The 17,230-nt window shown below is 43.6% G+C and overlaps 1 protein-coding gene across 1 annotated transcript in view; it reads left to right on the top strand.

Annotated features, from left to right (window-relative positions):
• The first annotated feature begins 7,876 nt into the window (after nucleotides 1-7,876).
• The window catches only part of MSANTD1 (Myb/SANT DNA binding domain containing 1), a 48,334-nt gene continuing 38,980 nt past the window's right edge, over nucleotides 7,877-17,230 (top strand). Inside the window, exon 1 of the mRNA XM_066548685.1 lies at nucleotides 7,877-7,900. The gene's annotated coding sequence lies outside the window, so the exon portion shown is untranslated. The remainder of the gene's footprint in view (nucleotides 7,901-17,230) is intronic.

Raw genomic sequence — 17,230 nt, 5'->3', positions numbered from 1 at the left:
GCAGATACTCTTAATTACACTTTGTTCATAGTAATTTTTCTTTGCCTTCTTAACTGCCTCTAACTACCACTGTTTTAAATGAACACTGGATGCTGCAGATCTGGGAGGTATTTTTAAGTGCTTTCCAGGCTTCTGATCCTTCCATCTCTTGGTAATGTGGCTTAAGCTCATTCCTTCTCCTCCTGTCTTCTTTCCTCTGCCTTGGCTGCCAGAGTAAATATTTCACCTGTTGAATGCTTTAAAATAAAAGTTGTATGTCATCAATAGATTGGTATGTGACTAACAGGATAAGGCTGAGTGATCCAAAGTACCTGGAGTTTATTAATTAATTGGGAGTCCTGAAGAAGTGAACCTTTAGAAGGGGACCAAATAAACCTGTAAATTTTTGCTACCTAATGTAACAATCTAAGAATATTGTTCAGATGTTTACCTTTATCAGTACCAAAATCAAATGCTTTCACAAATGTTTCAACCTGTACTTTTGCTGCTTTACTGCTTTTGTGGTTGTCCTGGGGATGGCTCTATCTGTGCTTACTGAAGCAACATATTTATATACTGCAGTTATTTAAATGTGAGCTTGTGGATAATACCTGTTCCCACTGCAGTGTGATCTGATAATATTACCCAAAAAAAGTGAGAAACGTGATCTGGGACACTTGCAGGCAGCACTAACAGTAACAGTGAAAGGACCTGCTGCTTCAAAAACATTATCTGGGACCAAGTCACATTCAGTGACTTTACTACTCAGTGGTAAACAGAGGCTTGTATTATGCTGACAGGTTAATTTTCCAACTCACCCACTGGCCTGCTGTGGGGTTGGAGAGTATCCCTGTGTGGGAAAGATACAGCAAACCTGGTCTGATTCCAGTTGAGTTGTCTCAGATGACAGGATTAAGCAAATCTATGCTTCTTAGATCCATAAACATCCAAACTGCACATTGTACCTTTGAAAAGAGCGATGAGTCCAGGGGCGATGGTGGAGCATTGTAAGGAGTCACGTTGAGTTCTCGTGTTACACTTGGAAAGATTGCTGCCCTGTGGGCACTGGGAGAGGATGAGGTGCTCAGTTTGTTGCAGTCAGACTTAGAGTGCCCAAAGTTGTTTTGTGTTTCTGCTGATGGGTTAAATATCATCAAAAGTGCTTATTAATTATTAACTTAGTGAGGTCTGCCTCTCCTTTGTCTGTGCTGCTTTTGTTCTCAGTTTGACTGCATTAACTCTGGATGAAATATAAATGCTAGTCCCAAACTAACAATGATTAAACTGTATTATTCTGTGCAGCTTAATTACATGAAAAAAAAATCAGGACAGGAGATCAAATTTATTATTTCATGTGTACTCAGTCATGTTTTATTGGCTATAAAATCTCATGTAGACAGGATAACTTTAGAAATTGACTAGCACAAAGAAGAATTTAGCCCTAAATTACATATTTTGAAGAGATTTTCAAAGCCTGTCATGAGATGGGCATTCATTCAGAAGAAAATAATTAAAAGTTAACTTTTTAGCAGGGCCCAAAAAGGGGTAGTGATGAGGGTTGTCTGACATATATTTATTCCCTTGTGCTTTTCTGCTCTAAAGCTCCAGGATGTGATGCAAGAAGAAAGGATAGGATTTGTGCAGCCTGGTGTGTGCTTTTTGTGAGTAAAGGACCTTTTGTCTGCTGAGGGCCAGTTATGGACAGAGAAAAGTATCCATGTTTGTTTAAAAAAAATTCCCAACCACCCACAGTTGCATGGTTCATTGCATTGCAGGTCGTCACTTTTTCTCTGTGAAAATATATGATATATCATCACCTGGCTATGTCATATATAACATATCACAATCCAGGCAGTTTGTGGACCTTGAAGAGGTCTCCTTGGAGACCAAACAGCTGTGGTGCACCCAAGGACAGAGAAGCATTTATGACACTTGTAAGGACATTGCAGGACAGAGCCAGGATGGTTCCTCCTGGGAAAGGGAGGCTTCATGTAATGTGATTGCAAAATTCAGCCCAGGGACCAAGGGATGGTAGGAAACAGCATCTTCTCATTCCTCACCTTCAATGGCTTTGTCCCCTTCACCATGTTAAGCCTGAAAATGCTGAAGGTTCCTGTTATTAAAGGTGTGAGAGCATTTTTGATGTTGCTCCCAGCTTTTGTGTTGAGCTTTCTCTCGCACTATGGGTGTTTACAGAGCAGCAAGGGAAAGAAGCTCTTTTTCAGTAAGCTGTGGTAGTGAGTTTATTGAGTTAGGAGTGAGTCTTGGGTCTGCAAAGAGACAGGAGCAGCTGTTGCAAAGTTGTTTATTGCATGAATACATCAGCCTTGAAGGCAAAGGGTTCAGAGTATTAAAGTCTGTGCTAAAAGCTTTTGGCATAGAGTCCTGATGTTCCTAGCAGAAGCTACTGCCACCTTCTTGGCACCCCAATATTGGGGGATTTTATTCCTAAATCATCCAATCAGCTAAAACCACAATTCTAAAACATTCTTCCTACACCCCTCTGAGCTTAATTCTAATGTGTGAAAGTAGTGTCAGTTCTTACACAAAATTTACCCATGTAGTTCTGTCTGTTCACACAAGTAGTTCTCTCTGTCTATCTAGAAATGTAAGCAATGTTCTGCTGTGTTTTCATTATGTCTGGAGCTAAGTTATTTCTGTGAAAGATATCACTGCTGAACTTTAAACTAGACTTTAGGGCTTTTTACCAGCCAACACAGTCTCTTAAGGCACTTAGGATATATTTCTATTTACTTAAAACTAAAACTTACACTCTTTAATATATTATATTATTATTTTGTATTAATACATTATATTATTAATATGTGCTTTAATATATTTCAGTTTCTCTGAAGGTTCCAATTCAATCCCTGCATTCCTTTCTCTCTCTGAGGGACTCAGAGTGGCTTTTATTTCATGCATTCCAACATAAGTTGAAAGAAGGTTGCAGAACTTGAAACTGCTTCTAGTAGTGTTCTTTTTCCTTCGACTTAGACCTTGAGTGTTCCTTCATATTTGATTATGAAAAGAATAAATACTTAATTTTTTCTTTGAACTACAATTTTCCCTGTAAATTACTATTCCAGAGTCAGCCAGAGCTGTCTTTCTTCTTTTTATACAGGTGCCTTTCATCCACTTGAGGAAAGCAAATATGCTTTTTTTTCTTCTCCTGAAAATCAAAAATACTAAAAGTTTTTCTCCTTTTTCTAGTTACAGTTGCATCTCCTCATATTGCTGCATTTTTCTCTAGTGAGAGTCTGATGATTTGAATTTTCACAGGTATTATTCTTGCCTTATTTGGTTTCTTGATCACATTCCAGGAAGTTTCTTCTTTGAAAAGGTGTTACTTTTAAGTTACACAATTTTGATGTACCAGTGCTCATTGGAACATTAAGGCTTATCAGGCACATGTGGTGGTGTTCATGGGGCCCCAGGACGAGGGAAGAGATGAGAATCTTGACTCCATGTTTCAGAAGGCTGATTTATTATTTTATGATATATACTATATTAAAAGAAAATGACATATTAAAACTATACTAAAAAAATAGAGAAAGGATTTCATCAGAAGGCTAGCAAGGAAAAGAACGGAATGATAATAAAATCTTGTGACTGACCAGAGAGTCGGAGACAGCCGGACTGTGATTGGCCATTAATTAAAACCAACCAACATGGACCAATCAAAATGCACCTGTTGCATTCCACAGCAGCAGATAATCATTGTTTACATTTCATTTCTGAGGCCTCAGCTTCTCAGGAGAAAAATCCTGGCAAAGGGATTTTTCAGAAAATATCATGGCGTCAGGCACTGGTTTCCCAGATCCCCCTGCTGGGGGACAGAAGTGATGCTTGTTTCCAGTCCTCAGGAACCTCCTTTGGTGGCCACAGCCTGTGTGACATCAGCCAGGTTCCTCAGCCCCATGGGTGCATCCCACACCATCCTGTGCATGCCTCTCTTGTCTAAACGTTCCCCAGTTTCATTCTCCCCCACTGAGGGTGAACCTTCGTGGCTCCAGACCTTCCCATGGGTGGAACTGGGATTCCTGGAATCCTCCACCAAATCTGGTGCTCCTGGACATGAGCTTTGGTTTTCATTTTCCTTTCAAAAACATGCTTTAATTATGCTTTCAGTACTGAAGAAGAATGCTGAAGCCAGGCTTTTCTCCCCCAGCCCAGCAGAGTGCAGGCACAGCCCCCAGCCCCTGCAGGTCTGCTCCACGCTGGGCTCCTGCCAGCTGCCTTTGAGGGACAGCCTGCCAGGGACTCTTGGTGACAGATTAAAACCTGAATTCACAGCCAGGTGCTGAAGTGGCCTCTTCCTGAGGTAAAGGCTTTTGTAGCTTTTCCAGTTCACTTTGAGCACTCCTGCCTTTCCCGCTCGCACGGTTTAGCTTTGACTTTCTTCTCCTTATCTGTCACTAGAGAGTAATTGCCCCTTTCATAGGGACCTTGCTTTAACCTTGAACAGCAGTTCCCGTGGCACCTGATGTGCATTATGAACTATATATACTGATGAAAGAGTGAGGTACAGTCCTAATGTCTTCCTTGATGTTTGCTTTTTAAATCTGTTTCAAGGAGCCCTTTCAGATGGGACATGAAAGCTCCCACATTATTATAAAATTCCCTATGAAATATTTTTGTTTTGAAAAAAGACATTTAGAATAGTAGGGTAAAAGCATAGTCTTATCAGGCTGAAGCTGCAATATCCAAGCTGTTTCCAGTTGCTCTTATCTGTCCTTTCATCTGGTTCTAAACATGAAATGGGCATTTCATTATTAAATGCACACAGAGCCTTTCATTCTGGGGAATACTCCTGTACACACTTCAATGGGGAGTTTTGCAGTATGTGGTAACTTACAAGCAAAAGGTAGATGTTTTTATGACAATACTCTGACAGGGAGTGCTGGAACAGGAATCTGTGCTGAAGAGGGAGAACTTTCCTTTCAGGACATGGTTGAGGAGACTCACTGAATCACAGGATGAGTGAGAATGGAAGGAACACAGAGGGGCATCTGGTCCCACCCTGCTGAAGCAGGATCATCCCAGAGCACATGGCCCAGGATTGTGTCCAGATGGTTCTGGAATATTTCCAGTGAGGGAGACCTCACACCCTCTCTGTGCAGTCTGTCCCAGTGCTCAGAACAGTAAAGAAGTTCTTCCTCATATTCAGGGGGAACTTTCTGTGCATCAGTTTCTGCTCATTGCCTCTTGTCCTGCTGCTGGCACCCCTGAGCAGAGCCTGATCCACCCTCTTGACACCCTCCCTGCAGATCCTGGCAGACATTGATGGGGTCCCCTCTCAGTTTGAGGCTGATCAGGCTCAGCTCCCTCAGCCTTTCCTTACAAGAGAGACTCTCCAGAGCCTTCATCATGTTTGTCACTGGAGCCACTCCAGGATCTCCATGTCTCTCTTGTCCTGAGGAGCCCAGAACTGGACACAGCACTCCAGATGTGTCCCACCAGGGCTGTGCAGAGGGGCAGGATCCCCTCCCCTGCCCTGCTGGCGCTGCTCCTCCTGACTCACCCCAGGACTCCCTTGGCCCTCTCAGCCACAAGGACACACTGCTGGCCCATGGACACCTTGTGTCCACCAGGCCCCCCAGGCCCCTCTCTGCAGAGCTGCCCCCAGCAGGTCAGCCCCCAGCCTGGGCTGCTCCATGGGCTTGTTCCACCCCAGAGCAGCACCCTGCATTTGCCCTTGCTGAATTTCAGAAGGTTCCTCTCTGCCCATCTCTCCAGCCTACTGAGGTCCTTCTGAAGGGCTGCACAGCTCCCTGGGGCACCGGCCACTCCTCCCAGCTTTGTGTTGGCAAGGACCTTGCAGAGGAGGCATCTGTTCCTTCACCCAGGTCATTGATAAACAATGGGCCCAGAATAGCACCCCAGGGGAGGGACACCACTGGTGACAGGTCTCCAGCTGGACCCTGTGCCACTGATCATGACCCTCTGGGATCTGCCACTCAGGCAGTTCTCAATGCACCTCACTGCCCACAGCTCCTGAGTTTGCCCACGAGGATGTTGTGAAGCTCTGCTGAAGTCAAAGTAGACAAAATCCATTTTTTGTCAAGGTAGACAAAATCCATTGCTCTCCCCTCAGTGATCCAGGCACTTGTTCCTTTGTAGGAGGCAGTCAGGTGGTCAAGGTTGATTTTCCTTTAGTGAATCCATGCTGGCTGCTGATCACCTTGTCTCCCATATGGATACATGGCCTGGGCTCACAGGAATAAAACTGAATTGTTGTTCTGGAGCAGGTACCTTTCTGTGCTTGCACCCAGTGACCAATGTGAGCTGTTGTATCTATCTGTGCACACAACCAGAAATTCAGAATTGCTTTGTGAGTGGAGGGCACAGTGAAGGCTCCTGGGCTTTCTGCCTCAGCTGGACTCGTAGGAAAATAAATGGGTGCAGAAACTGAGCTTTATTCAGCTTACAAGAGTAAAGCTGCAGAACTGCCAGACATGCAGAAAAAGGAAAAGCAAGAAAAAGAGTAGATGTGTTTGTTAAGGGTAATGAGCAATGCACATTCTCTAGCAGGATTAGGATGGGAACAGGAATAGACTTGCCAAGCTAAGGGAAAATCCTATTTTTGAAAAACGAAGGGAAAAAATCCTTTAATGAGTTTTGATAGGAAAATTGACAAGTATTAACAAGAATCAGGAAAAGTAGCAGTTAAATGGCCAAGCTATGCAGGATGTTCACAAATCTTCAGATGAACTCAGCAGTGATTAAGGGGAATAAAAACTTGAGCACAAATGCTGGAGAGTACTTGGTGTTAGCTCACTATTGTCTGTGATTCTTGCTGGTGGTGTTTGTACAAGTATAAACTGGGCAGATGTGAGCAGAGAGATCCCTGCAGTGCTGCCCTTTTACAGAAGCAAGGCCAGGGTGAGAAGTGCCAGTGAGGAGCAGGGTGTGCTGGTTCTGCCCCAGCACTGCACTGATGCAGTTGTTTGGTAGAGCATGGGTACAATGAACTTCCTTCTGCCCAGAAAATCACACATGGATTCTCCTGCCCATCTCCCACAGCCTGCAGGGCCTATGGGGAACTTCTGGGAAGGAAGGAAGGGCAAGCAAAGGAAATCTGTGAGGCAGCTCAGAGACATAAGGGAAAGTGCTTGGAGTAGTGCTCCTGTGTTTGTGGAAAGGCAAGACACAAAGACATCAAGGAAGTAAAATGCAATAAAGTGAATAAAGTTAGAGAAGAGACACAAGTGGTGGCTTGGAGAATCAGACTGTACAGGTAGGAGAAGTGCAAAGCAGCAGAAATGTTCAGCACTGCTGCCATCAGCACAGAGGGCAGGGATGCAGAGATGGACAGGTGGGGTCCAGGGACTGCCTCTGCCTGTGTGAGAGAAGAGAAACTTGCAGGAAGCTGAGTGAGGATGGAAGGACAGTGTGACTGTTGTGTGGTAAGGACAGAATAAGTGGCATACAGGGAGTTTTGGAGTAGCAGCATGCTGGGACTACAGGTCATGCCAAAAATACAGAACTGCTTAACACATGTGAAAGTAGAAACCTACCTATGTTAAACTGTTGCCAAATTGTTTTAGCATAGCCAGACAAAACAGATACTAGTAATCCATAGCATAGTGAAAGCAGCATAATTCATTCAGTAGTTTCTCCAGGCTGAAAGTTCCTTCAGTCACCTCCTGCGTGATGCAATAGCTGCACTTGATTAGCAAAAAATAAATGTGGAGGGAAGGAAGCAGCACAGGAAAACAGACACAGCCCCTGCCTTTGGAGGGCACAGGGGTGAAGGCAGCAGCAGAGAATGGGGTTTTATGCAAGTTCTCCAGGGAAGGCAGGGCTTTCCCATGAAAAGCCTTCTTGACCTGAGGCCAAAGACTTCAACAAAGAAGAGACTTCTGCTCCTGATACTACCTTTTTTCCTCTCTCTGTTCTTCCCTGAAGAAAAAGAGGACTGGTGAGTGATCTAAGATTAAAGGTGCAGCGTTGCAATTTTGGGGCATTATGTCAGTTGTGAGAGATCAGACTGCGAATTAGGGGGAAAAAAAGTCAATTCAGAGGCATTACTAGAAACCCCTTTATTAGAAAGCCCAGACACAATCTTTGATAAACCCATGAATATTTGCTAAGCAAAAGAAATTCCCCAGTGCATATGAAAGCTTAAGAGACAGCAGGCAGTGCTCTGAGCATGATGAAAAATTAAAACCATTACAAGAGAGAGACCTGGGGTAGTATGTCCTGCAGAGCTAAAACACTGATCCCCAGGGAGCTGCAATGCAAGCCAAGCAGCAGCCCAGTTCTGGGGGAGAAAAAGAGGTAAAATCTGCCACAGATTGTGCAGTTTTGCTGCAGGTGTACAGCGTGGGCCAGGAGAGGAGGGCTGGCAGGGAGGGCTCCTTGGCAGGGGGAGCTGATGCTGCTGCAGCAGGAGATCATCAGCCTGAAAGGAAAATTGGGCTCTTGTGGAGCTGGATGCTGTGTGCAAGCCAGTGTGAAGTTAGCAATACTGAAAGGGATTCACAGTCAGGAGAAAGGAAATAGATGAAATTCAGGGTTAAAGCTGTACATGTATCCCTGCAGAGGGAAGATTGCAACAAGCACACATAACAAATGGCGAAAGTTACAGTTTGCTTGCTAGGATGTTAAAAGACTGTGCCATCCTCCTGAATCTATGGGGGAAAATTATTGCTGTGTTTGGGGAGTCTGAGAACAAGGAGATTGCTTAGCAAGGTAACATAAAGTAACCAGAGAACTCAGTTTTTAGCTCTGATTCTGAGAAAAGGATCAGTCTTAGCTAAGCTGACCTTTTAGTGGCCAGTTCACAGGTACACACTTCATACTCTCAGCTCAGGCACTGGAATCACTGTCCAGCACTCTTGGAGACACTCACCCTGTGGATGAAGCTGTGGCTGAGAGCAGTGTCCCAGCCTCCCACTCCAGGCACTGGGATGGTCACAAAGGGCAGCCAGATGCCAGCAAGGCTGTGGCCAAACCCAAGCTCTGCCCTCCTGTTCCTGCAGCTGTACCTGCTTGCTGTCAGCAGTACAAACCCTAGGAACACCCAGAGCCTTGCCCTGGTTTGCTTCCAAGCTGGGCTGCCGCTCTGGGAAGGCTCCTTTCACAGCCTTTCACACAGGGAAAACCCACCAGAAGCCCTGGGTGATGAGGGGTGGAGGGGACAGCAGCTGCCTTTCATCGTGTGCTGTGCGGGCTGGGTTGTGTCCAGGCAGTTTGTTAGCACTGCCTACAGGTACCTCTATCCCTACCCTTAGTTACTCACTAGTAAATCTTCTCTGAAGCATTAATATGAGTTACTTAAATCTTTTCTGCTGCTTTTATTTAGCCTGGTTTGAGTTGCCAAGCAGCTTATTACACTTTGCACTAAACCCAGAGCAGCTGTGCAAGGTGACCCCAGGCCATGCATGCAGCTCTGGAATGGCAGGCACCAGCCACTGGTGGGTTTGGAAAGGGTTTTGAAATGGTTTGTGAACTCCCCCATCATGTCCTGGTCACTGTGGGCTGCTCCTGCTGAGCCCAGCCTCTGGCTGGGGCTGGGATGATCTCCAGCCAGCTGCAGTGTGGTCAAACCCAGAGCTGCATCCTCTGGGGTGGGGGGAATTCTGCCTCTAGCTTCAGTCAGCATTTCCAAGTCCTGTTAAACCTGAATAACCACAATCCAGGACTCTTGCTTCAAATACATTGAGTGAAAACGAGGGCTCCCAAAGCTCTAGTGAAGTAAATTTGTCTCTTCAGGATGCTGCTTATGCACCAGGATTTTTTTTTTCCTTTATGAAAGAAATGGAGGTATGGATTATAGTTGACAGTGTTAGTGTCTACTCTTAATTTTTGTACTTTGACACTGACTACTGCAGATATTTAAAGGTTTGTGTGAAAGGTGTATTTACAACTATTCACTCCCAAGACTCTCACAGGGAGGTTTCAGTATGCAAAGTTCTCTACTCTCCCATATTCCAACAGCCAGTGACTGCCAGGTCACATCTGCATTAAAATTCACATTTGTTTTAAGTTAAGCTTTGAAATTGTTAGTTAAACTAAAGTTAAACTTTGAAATCTATTTAATTACACTGGTGTAAAACCGTTTGTGGATGCTCCTCTGTGCTTCAATTGAAATCTGATTTGCAGTGTTTTTTCTTTTGGAAAAGCTGAATCTGTTTAAGAGTACCCATGTGGGTTTGCAATTGGTTTCAATAAATAGAATTAAAACCAGGTTTTGCTTAAATTGCTGCAAGTTTTAATGCAAACAGGGCCTCTGCAAAACTGAAAATCCCCCAATTTTTCTGGAGCATTTCTCTCCTCTGTGAGACTGAACATTTTCATATGTTTTCATGAGCAGTGTGGAGGTTCTCCAGTATCCAACCTTTTCCTGAAACAAGCAACCTACTTTGAGTTTAGCAGCCTCTCCCCTGCCCCTGACTGGCTCTTGTGCTTCCAATCAGGCTCACAGGAAACATTTAAACACGCAGCCCCTTTGCTCAGCCTCCCTGGCTCTGCTCAGAGCAGGAATCAGCCATGCAACTCAGCCCAGGTAAGGCCACAATTCACCATCCCCATTGCAGCCACGTTACATTTAACAGGTTTTTCCCCTCTAAGTGCCCTGATTTACTCTTTGCCCCCTCACTGCACAAAGAGAGGGGGAGAGTAAACCCCTCCCAGGAAGGCAGAGGCATGGTGAGAGCAACTTGCACACAGCTGCAGCTTCTCCTGGTGCAGCTCCCAGCAGCAGCTGTCCTGGAGGAGAGCTGAGGCTGGGGTGGGAGAGGCTGGGGATGGGATAGGAAAGCTGCCAGGTGCTCTTGAGCCAGCCCAGCTCCTTATTCCACTCTGCACAAGGCTGCTGAGGATACTTTGGGCCTGTGGCAGCTCCCCTGCTCGCCCTCTGTGCAGCTGGGTGCTGTTTCCACCAGCACTGTGTGATGCAGGGGCAGGGCTGCCACCCACGGATGAGGATGAGCAGATCCTTTGAAAATCCAGGGGAGCACCTCCTAAAAACCTCCTCTCCTCCATTTCCACATGCTGTTAAATTACCCTGATGCCTCAGTGTAATCTTCTGGCCGCCCATGAATTACTCAACGTGGCATGCTGGATCCTTAGCTGCAGGACACTTTTTCCAGTTGTTTGTTTTGAAAGCTCTTAAGAGCAATATACTATCAGCTGAGGTTTCTAATTAACTCTGAATAGCTAGTCTGCTGCCACTCAAGTATAATTCTCATTAGCATCTCAGCTAACAAGCTTCAGTGTTTGCCCTCCTAATTAGCTTCTAGTTAGAAGTCTTTCCCTGTGCTAAGATGTGCTGTTGTTAATTGCAGTTCCAATTGCTTTTACAGCAAACTCCTGAGAGGCTGCTCCGGCTCTGGTTTGTGCAGCCTGATAGGGATCAGTGTCTGGGATACTCACAGCCACAGCTTCTGGCTCTCCTCTAGGTGTGTGCAGGGAGAAGGGGGGACAGGGCCACAGATTTTAAAAGGAATGAGGAAGTATTTTGCCTTTTAAACAGGTGGTAGAACTCGAAATTAGTCTGCTTAAAGCAGAGTGCAACTTTCACAGCTAATACTGCATAAATGGCTTTCCTGGGTTTTTCCCCCCTGCAGCTGTCCATACAATGGCTAATTTTCTGTGCCCTGGGTTTCTAAGAGTTCCTGAGTGCCCCACAAAATGCCCTATTGCTGCTGTCCTCCGAAGCCAGTGGATTTGTCTGTTGCCCAGACACAGAGTTTGTCAGGTTGGCTGTTCCTCCTGGGATGGTATTTCTGTGGAATGCTCTCAGCACGGTTTAATGTATGCCTGCGAGCCGAGCCGGGTTAACCCCTTAGTCCCCACTCAGAGCACTCACACTTGTGTCAGTGGGCTGGAGCTGTGTGCCACTTACAGCTGTGCCCTGCAGAGCAGGGGCAGGGCAGGGGGATCCCACTGGAGCAGGCAGAGGAGAAAGGTGAGGCTTGAGTTGCACAGAGCACCTGAAGCTCTCAAGTGCTTGTTCTGTGGAAGCAAATCCATTCTGTGCCTTTTCTAATCACACATTTACTTCTCAAAGCGGGGAAAATATTGCTCAGCTTGGGGAGATTTACTTGTGGGCTGTTCACTACAGACATGCCCAGAGCCCACTGTTACCACCCCCCCCCTACACTGAAACCCACTTTTTGCTGAGCCTTCTGAAATGGGTTTAACACATCCCGTGCATCCTGCTGCACTGAAACCAAATACTGAATTTGTATGGCAAATATGGCAAATGGATCCTTCTACCTGGGTTACTTTTTCCTCCTATTTTTCAAAACTGAGGGGTAAGGTTTTGATGTTACCATGACAAAGTTAGAAGGTTAGGGTGAGTCCTTATCTTGGCAGAATGACTGTAATCCTGTGACACTTTATCATGCTGTGACTGGAGGGTCTAGAGAACCCCTTGCATGCAAGCAGAGTCCCCCTGAAGCAACATGCAAGTTTAAGGATGTGCCCCATCAGTCCAATTATGGTATCCAATTATCTTCTAGAAAGAGAGAAACTCTGGTAATGAATGTGCTTCTGGTTCATAACTTCTTAAAATTTAAGTATGGACTACTCACACTAATACCAATAGATTTGATTAGTCATAGGTCTTCCAAATCTGCTTTAGAAAAACATGTAAGAGCTTTAGATGGACCTGAGGTAACTGGGTGAGTTGAAAGGGTGAGAGTGTGTTTACACATTGTCATGTCTGGTGCTGTTCATATCAGGTGTAATATTCTGGTGCCAAATGATTCATTATAATTTTTTCAGCTGTAAAAAAAATCAGAATTTAAAATACAGTCCTTGATGAGAAGATGAATTCCTTGATTTGACTTCCTATATCTAATTAATGTGCTGGAAAGTGGGAGTAATGATGGTGAGCAAATCTCAGTGTTTGAATCAATTTCAGTCATGTACCAAAAAGGCATATTTAAATGAGCTCCTTAACCTCTGTTATCCATAAAACTGGATTCCAAATCACAAACATGTCATTTACTGTGCTGTACTTTAGTTACAGATGGCACCATAAAGTGAAGCACATGATATGACAGAAGCTTTAAAGTAAAACTTGAGATTGGATTTAGGGAAAGAAAAGAAATATTTCCAATGAGGGATCTGTGGAGTAAGTAATAAATACAGATTAAGACAAGAGATTGATCAAAGGTAGCAGAAAGAAGAATTCAGAACAAAGGGTTATTTTGGTAAAGCAGAGAGAGGCATAAAGCATTAAAATGAAAGTTTCTAGATGTACCATTTATGTCCAGCTACTAAAGGGCTTTACTTTTAGGGGAAAAAACCCCAAACCAATCAAAAGTGCTCTTTCAGATGAAAATTGTGCAGATGCTACCACTATGTTAGGGTGAGCTGTCAGACATGGATTTGTATGCCCTGCATATTTTATCCATTTGTGATAACAAAGTAATTCCTTCTTGTAGTGATGTCCACTCTGTGAGGACTTTGATGCTCTTAATTTCTGTGAGAAAAACCACCAGAGACCATGAGAGCCTGGACTGTAACAGGTACTGCCCTTGCAAATTGCTGAACAGATAAAGCCAAGTGTGGAGGCCATCTCATGATCTCTATCCTCTTTTACATGGTCTGCCCTAAGTATTTTTGTCAGCAAACCAGTTTGTAGTGCTGGCTTATTGCCAGATTTGTCACATAAACTATTTTTCTTGATGGGATTATAAGCTAAATTGGTGTCATGATCTTTTTTCTCAAGGCAAGCAATAAATTAAATTGTGGGATAGAAAAATGGTGACAAAGTACCATTTATGCTGACAGCATAGAAGGAATAATGTTGAAACAACTCATAAACACACTGATTGAGTAGGTCCCTCTACCTTGACTCTATTTGGTTCAGAAAATGTTCATGAGGTTGTTTGAGACTGGAAATGGAAAGGATCTTCTAATCCTAATAGTTCTTTCTTCTAACAAGGCTGATCCAGGCAGTTCCTTACAGCAGAACAGCCTTTCTGCATAGATTGTTAGAGAGGGCATCCCCTTAATTATTTATACTACACATACCAGGTGTGCTGATTATGAAACTTCCCTTGAGGCTCCAGAAGGAAATGAAATCCTAATAAATGCATGAGATAGTGGAACAATGCTGGAATCTCCTGGATGAAAATCAGTCATCCGTGTCAGTGATCCTCCTTACAGTGGTTTTTAGGAAGCATTACAAAAGCTAATCTTCTTAGGCTTGTCATCCAAACTATCCTGGAGGTGTGAAGAAACTGCCCTTCCAGGGAACTTCAGTTCTCTGGTGGGAAACAAAGGGAAAAAAGGCTGGGGGTATACATTTCTTGTCCTGGGGAGGTGTGGAGGTGGCAGTGTTGATGCTGATGTTGACTGTGTTTGTAATTGGTATCATTGCACAGAGATGACTGAAACATGGTCATGAAACTCTCTGGAAAATTCTCCATTAAAATGCTGCTGAGGAAATGTGAGGACTCTGTTTTGGAAATATGGGCTGCCCTTGCCTTGGCAAGTGGGGCAATTTAATTTGGAGGAGAGACTGATGCTTGTTTGAGATGCTTGTTATCCAGAGAGATCAGTGAAGTCCAAGGGAAGGAAGGGCTTTTCTCTGCTGAGCTGAATGGACAAATACCAGACACTGAACTGAGGATCAGAAAAGGAGAGAGACCTTGATGTGAGAGACAGCAGGGAAAGCAATGCAGGGGTGTGAAACAACATAAAATTGTTCTATGATTCTGTGATTTAATGTAATGGGGAAAGGACAACACTGATTTTAACCCAGAGCAATGTGCAATGAGCATGACAAACTCAGTTCTCTTGTCCCTGTGCCAACAATACAATTTTAAGAGGTGGAATAGGTAAATATAGGAATGATTATATTAATTTTGCTGTTCAAAGGAGAAGCTAAAAGGGCAAGATACTTGCAGAGAACAGGCAGCTGGTGAGAAAACTTTATATTATGAACTCGAAGAAACATGTATCCTCTTCCATCAAAAGGATTGAGAGGACTCTGAAAAGCTGGTGGTGTTCAGTAGAAGAGCAAAATGATGATAGGAGTGCAAAGACATCTTTCAGAAAGTGGAGGTTGTGTTTGAACAGAGAAAATAGAAAAGAGCATAAAGGCAAGTTAAACAAGGCAAGTTAAACAAGGCAGGTAAAATCAATTTTGAGGAGCAACTTGCAAAACTCATAGAAACAATGAGAAAACCCCTTCAAACACATGAAGGGTAGGGAGCCTGTCCATCAGCAGGCTTGATAGGCAATTGCAGGGTAATAAGAACACTCAAAGAACACAGGGCTGTTATAGCAAGGCTAAATAAATCTTTGCTTTGCTGTTCATTATAAAACATCTCAGGGAACTCTCTTTTCTGGAAAATTTTGGTATCTGGAAGCATTTAAAAGTGTGTTTTAAACTGAAGTGTCAGCAGAACAGGTTTAGAACAATTGGATAAATGCGTAATACTTTTGATAAAAATAGGTGGTAGCCATGGTAGCCACCCAAGAGTCCCAAATGTGGAGTTTTTAAATTAATGGTTTCCTTTGATATGAACTAAATAACTGATGTGGCAAGTGAAGGTGGTAAATGCAACTGATGTTTAAAGGGCTGGCTATGCTGGCAAATCGAACCTGCCCTGGTTGATTTCCATTTTATTTATGGAAAATAAAATGAAGACTTGTAAATATGACATATTGAGTCAATGTAAAAATGAATTTTGTAGAAGGAGGCTGTCGCATATGTGCGTGTTTTGAAGCCCAGCAGCCCTTGTGCAGAGATGATTCAGCTCATAAGGCATAGCTGAACTTCCAAGGTCCCTTAGCAATAGTCATCAAACCCCCTAAACAGTCAAGATATAAAAGGGAATGTGTTCCTGTAGTTTTGAACTGGTCATGGTTCTAATTAGATAAAAGGCAAAACAGAGGGTGGGGATTGAGTCATCCTTTTTCAAATTGCAGGACATCACCAGATGGTGATGAATCTCTGCTGGTTTCTCTATTGTTAAATTACCTACTAAAGCTCTAGGGGAAAAAAGGAGAATTGACAAACTCACCAGTGAGAAATTTTCAAGGTAGGTTAAAATTAAAACTGGCTGTGAATATTCTCCATTTTCTCACCTAATCTAGACATCTGCAAAGCAATGCAGAAAGGGAAAAGAAGCGTACACAGGCATCCACAGAGATGTCACCACTCAGGAAAATATCTTGGTGTCATTGTGAGTAGTTCTTGGAAGGTATCAGCTCAATCCTTAGGAGCGATCAGGATGGTAAATGGGATGTAAAAGACTTTAAATAGACCTAAAATAAAACCAAAAAGGGTTTAGTGTAAATCCACAATGTACCCATGTGTTGCACAGTGTGATAACTGTGTCTGGAATAGAGGAGAAGTAGAAATAAGACATATGAGAGCTGCAAGAATGGTCATAGGCACACAAGGGTTTCTCTGCCGAGAGATTTAAACACAGGTTGGAAAGGACCCCTGTGATCAACGTGTCCAGACTCTCCTCCTGCTGGCACCATGGCACTCAGCTTTTTCATGTGTTTCATGTGTTTCTCAAATGCTGCCAGAGAACTGTCTGGTCCCTGAATGCATAAAGCTTGTTCAGCTCTGCCTACATGTCAGGAGACAGCTGTCCTACTCTTGTTACACCACCTATTGTGCCTTCCCCCCTTGTTCAGCAGTGTCACTCATCCTGAAAACTGAACTAGATTCTAAAACAATTTTTTTTGGGTTGCATCTGAATTATCTATCATATCCACTGAAAAGCTGCCCAATTTTCCCTTCCCCATCTCTTTTATGTTTGTGAAAATCCTTTTTCATATTTATTTTGACATCAAGGAAAGGAAATTTTTGAGTTTTGGCATCTGTGGAACATATGGGGAGAGGTAAGCATGTAAAGTGTCTGATGTCTCTGCTGTTTCCCATAGCCCTCACTAAAGGAAGGAAGGTACGAGGAATTTTTTGCTCGTACTGTTCAGAGAGATGGTTGAGATAATCATTGGGAGAGAAGAGTTCATGGTTGTTTCTGTTGCAGAATAGTTAGGCTGACAAAATCCCCCATATAGCCATGGTTAAAGGAATTCTTCTCTTTGGTTATTTCAGTTTTCCTTACTTTATTTGAGAAACAATTCCATACCAGTGAAACCCCTTTTCCCCCATGCTAAAAATCAAGTCTATGCAATAATGAATCGGTCACAAGAAGAGCACTACCTCATTGTAGCCAGATACAATTTTAATTGAGGATGTCTGTTTTAAGTGGGCTAAAAATTTTAATATAATCCACATAGGAAAAAAAATTCCTTCATTTTCATT

This window comes from Molothrus aeneus, chromosome 4 (assembly GCF_037042795.1).
Source record: "Molothrus aeneus isolate 106 chromosome 4, BPBGC_Maene_1.0, whole genome shotgun sequence".
Taxonomy (NCBI): Eukaryota; Metazoa; Chordata; class Aves; order Passeriformes; family Icteridae; genus Molothrus; species Molothrus aeneus.
This window is presented reverse-complemented; position numbering and strand designations above follow the sequence as displayed.